The sequence below is a fragment of the Plecotus auritus genome (genome assembly GCF_963455305.1).
Source record: "Plecotus auritus genome assembly, chromosome: 2".
Lineage (NCBI taxonomy): Eukaryota > Metazoa > Chordata > Mammalia > Chiroptera > Vespertilionidae > Plecotus > Plecotus auritus.
Genome location: NC_137771.1, coordinates 96023761 through 96028697, shown reverse-complemented (window position 1 = coordinate 96028697; position 4937 = coordinate 96023761). Strand labels below are relative to the sequence as shown.

The window sequence follows — 4937 nt, the reverse complement described above, 5'->3', positions numbered from 1 at the left end:
CTCCCGCCCCCCACTGCTGCCACTTCTGCAGCCTTTTCAAGGGTACTTCTGCAGTTCTGGTCCTCTAGGATAAATATTGGGAAGTTTAGATGGTTATTTCCTATATTTCTTTCTTAGTAGAATCCTTACATTACAGACAGATAAAAACTCTTACTAGAAACCAAACAACAAAGAGACATGAAATGACAGTTAACAGAGACACTCTCATTCATACACCAGTCAGTCCAAGTTTGACTTCCTCCCCAGGAAGACCCTGAACAGAGGTAGATAAACTGCCTAGGAGATGATCAAGCTCCTCTTCTGCCCCTAAAGGCAGGCTGAGACTCAGACTGGGTCCTCGGGGACACTTACCAGGTCAGACATCTGGTCCCAGGAAGGTTTTCTGTCTTCCTTGGAGTCCACTGGGGCATGAGCGGGGCCCCTGTCATCTGGGCCCAATGAGGACTGGGACCCAGTAAATAACTGGAGGCGTGCCCTTCCCCTGTGATCAGTGTGGCCTGGCTGAGTGGACCTGGCCATTGGCCCTGACCAGCAGTGCCCTAAAGGGGCAGTTTTGGCTGTTTTTTTCCAGCCAATGCACCAAAAATGTTACAGCAAAGTAACCAGAGATGGGAGACAGACCACCAAGCACTCAGAAGATGCAGAAATTCACCTTTATTCCAAAAGTAGTGCTGCTGGCTCAAGGGAATCAGTTCCCAAAAGCTGAGCATTTTTATCCTGCTGAACCCAGTCTTATATAGCCCCAGATTCTGTTTCTTGCTTCCAGATCATTGTGTGGGTTTTTCTAGAAGCTATTTTGCTGAAAAGTAGGTTATAGCAGACTCCTGGCTGACACCAGCTGCTAACACGTGGGGACTTGGTTTTGGTTCAAAGCCTCTGTAAACTCATTGTCCCAGGATGTGGGTCTGCACAGTGCAGCAAGCAGGGGCTCTAGGCAAACAGCCTGTTACTGCAGAGGTTGGGTTAAGCTGCCCTTACATGGGGGCTCAAGCTGCCTTCACACAACAATAATCAAAACAGCATGGTATTGGCAGAGAAACAGATATACAGGTCAATGGAACAGAATAGAGAGCCAATCTATAAATCTATGTATATGGACAGATAATTTTTGACAAAGGAACCAGAAATGCACACTGGAGTAAAGATAGTCTCTTCAATAAATGGTGCTGGGAAAACTGGAAAGCCACATGCAAATGAATGAAACTGGATTGCAGTTTATCCCCATGTACAAAAATTAATTCAAAACAGATCAAAGACTTAAACATAAGACATGAAACTATAAGTCATATAGAAAAAAATATAGGTACCAAATTTATGGACCTGGTGGTAGAGACCCAAAGGCAAGGGAGATAAAGGCAAAAATAAATGAATGGGACTATATAAAACTGAAGAGCTTCTGAACAGCAAAAGAAACGAACAACAAAACAAACAGGCAGCCAGCAAGATGGGAGATGATATTTGCAAACAGTAGCTCTGATAAAGGTTTAATTTCCAAAATATATAAAGAACTCATAAAACTCAACACCAAACAAATAAACAATCCAATAAAAAAATGGGCAGAGGACCTGAAAATACACCTCTCCCAAGAAGACATACAAACAGCCAATAGATATATGAAAATATGTTCAACCTCACTGCCAATTAGGGAAATGCAAATTAAAACTACAATGAGATACCACCTTACACCAGGTAGAGTGGCCATTATCAACAAGACAAGCAACAACTAGTGTTGGAGAGGTTGTGGAAAAAAGGGAACCCTCATTCACTGCTGGTACAACCATTATGGAAAGCAGTCTGACAATTCCTCAAAAAATTAAAAATAGAGCTAACATATGATCCAACAACCCCACTCCTGGGTATATACCTGAAAAACTTGAAATCATTTATATGCAAAGATATATGCACCCCTATATTTATTGCAGCATTATTCACGGTGGCCAAGACTTGGAAACAAAGTACCCTACGATAGAGGACTGGATAAAGAAGATGTGGTATATATTTGCAATAGAGTACTACATGGTCATAAGAAAGGATGAAATAGCTTCATTTACAACAACATGGATGGACCTTGAGAACATTATGCAAAATGAAATAAGTCAGACAGAAAAGCTAAGAACCAAATGATTTCACTCATATCCTATATAATAAAGAGGTAATATGCAAATTGACCATCACTCCAACACACAAGATGGCCGCCCCCATGTGGTCAAAGATGGCCACCCCCATGTGGACACAAGATGGCCACCACAAGATAGTGGCAGTTGGGGGGGACCAGGCCTGCAGAGGAGGGCAGTTGTGGGTGATCAGGCCAGCAGAGGAGGGCAGTTAGGAGGGACCAGGCCTGCAGGGGAGGGCAGTTGGGGGTGACCAGGCTGGCAGGAGAGGACAGTTAGGGGTGACTAGGCTGGCAAAGGAGGGCAGTTAGGGGCAATCGGGCTGGCAGGGGAGCAGTTAGGCATCAATCAGGCTGTCAAGGGAATGGTTAGGGGGTGATCAGGCTGGCAGGCAGAAGCAGTTAGGGGCAATCAGGCAGGCAGGCAGGCAAGCGGTTGGGAGCCAGCAGTCCAGATTGGAGAGGGTGCAGGCTGGGCTGAGGGACACCCCCCCACACACACCCCCGTGCATGAATTTTGTGTACCAGGACTCTAGTGTGGAATATAAAACTGAAACTATGAACACAGATAGCAATGTGGTGGTTGCCAGAGTGAGGGAGTGGGGGGAGAAAGGGATCCTAATATGAGGTGACAGGAGAAGATTTCAATTTGGGTGGTGGGCACATGGTCTTATATACAGATTTTGTAACTTAGTAATCCACACATGAAACCTATATGTTCATGTTGACTAATGTCTCCCCAATAAAATTTAATTAAAAAATAAATAAAAGTATGATGAAAAATATAAAAGAACTATAGAACAAAATGGGAAAAATGCTACATATTTCCAGTAGAGGACACTTTTCATTTGTCCTTGCAGAGTATCTGCATATATCATAAGGAAGAACACCTGTCACAGTCATGTGGTCGCTCTGCTCCCCTGAGTCCCCCACCACTATTATCCAGGAGGGGAGGGTTTCCTTTTGTACAAAGACCTCACTTTCCATCAAAGCTCAAACTGCTGTTACAACTGTCTTGTGCCCCTAAAAAGGAATAGGTAAGTCAGGAGTCAGAGGAAATTTTGCTTCCTGGGAAATGACCTTGCCAATCCTATATAATAAAAGCCTAATATGCTAAGTGTCTGACCATTTGACCAGTCGCTATAATGCGCACTGACCACCAGGGGGCAGACGTTCCAACCAGTAGGTTAGCTTGCTGCTGAGGTCCAGCCGATCGGAACTGGGTGAGAGGGGCTGGGCACTCTCTGGAGCCCTCCTGCGGTCCCTCCCTGGCCCCAATCATGCACCAGTGGGGTCCCTCAGCCTGGCCTGCACCCTCTCACAATCCGGGACCCCTCGGGGGATGTTAGAGAGTCAGTTTCGGCTTGATCCCCACAGGCCAGGCCGAGGGACCCCACTGGTGCACGAATCCATGCACCAGGCCTCTAGTAACATTAAGAAATTCCAATGAATTTCAAAGAAAAGATCTGACTAGAGGGGCTGGCTATAGAAGAAGGTGATTGTGATCTGAGGGTTTTGGTCCATTTCTGATATAGAACAATCAATAAATCAAGTCTATGGTGCTGGCTTTGGCTCCGGCAAGGGTCAGGTACCAGCTGCATCTCTGGTGTCCACACTCCCTCCTCCTGGTCTGCATCCTGTAGAGTTTCAGTGGAAGTTCTCCCTGATGAGGTGATCACCATGAAGCAACACAACGATGCTAACCTCAAATTCCACTTTGAAGTTGGTGGTCTCCAGTGTAGGGCAGGTGGACAGCTGCAAGAAGACCATGTATATAGGAAGCCAGATGTTTCGACAAACATCCCCACCAGCGATCTGAATATTCTGAATGTTTGTGGCATCGTGGGCTTATCCATCTGCACACCCACACATCTTCCAGGGACCAGCTACAGCTCTATGCTTTGTAGGGAGGCCTCCAAGCTCTCAATCATCAGCTCTCCTATTAGTGGCTGTGTGATAATGCTGTTGGTTGAGTTGAGATGTCCTCTGATGAGAAGTTTGGGGAGCAAGGCTCTCTTTGACATTCTGTAAGGTTTCAGGTTTAGGGGGGCTTGGCATCAGTTTTCCCTTCTGAGGAGCAAACTGAACGATAAATTCACAGGTCTTTGTCAAGTCCTTGGCAAATAGACATTGCTTCATGTCACAGCGTGGGATATATTAAATGTTGATAAACAACCCATGATAAGTCTCATACAGAACATTGTTACCCTTCACGTGCAGAGGAAATTCAAAAGGAATTTCAGTTTTGCCACCGTGGAACTTTCCTGGTTTCACCATTTCTATGATACTGTTGATAATCTGGATAGGTTTAACCAAATTATAGAAAGCTTCGAACACACCGCCGCCTTGGCACTGAGCTGGAGGTTCACCATTCCTTCCATGTCAAGGAGGGCCCCTGGTGCTGGACAGAATCCTTCTCAGAAAGGACCACACACCGAGCACTTCCCTGGCACGATAAGCCTTGTTCTCTCTTTAATCTTAACATCTAGGACAGTTGTCGGCAAACTGTGCCTCCTGAGCCACATGCGGCTCGCGAGCCATGGTTTGCTGCTCTGTTGACTAATGAGTTTGCCGACCACTGGGATAGGGGCTTAATCACAAGGAACAACAACAGCCTGTAATTATTGGAATCGAGAGTCTAGGTCAGTGGTCGGCAAACTCATAAGTCAACAGAGCAGCAAACCGCAGCTCGCGAGCCGCAGTTTGCCGACCACTGATCTAGGAGATCTCCATTTTGAAAACTCCACTGCAGAATCCTTAGGTGTGTACTTCTTACTTTTAGAGTTTTTGGTAAGCATTTTCCTATGCCATGTAGTAACCTTTT

At 45.7% G+C, this 4937-nt stretch overlaps 1 pseudogene across 1 annotated transcript; it reads right to left on the bottom strand.

Annotated features, from left to right (window-relative positions):
- Nucleotides 1-3760: 3760 nt before the first annotated feature.
- Nucleotides 3761-4638, bottom strand: LOC308241145 (vacuolar protein sorting-associated protein 26C-like; annotated as a pseudogene). Its single transcript has 2 exons — nucleotides 4277-4638; nucleotides 3761-4195 (listed from the first exon to the last, which is right to left on the bottom strand). The product of its transcript is annotated as a vacuolar protein sorting-associated protein 26C-like (transcript).
- Nucleotides 4639-4937: the final 299 nt, after the last annotated feature.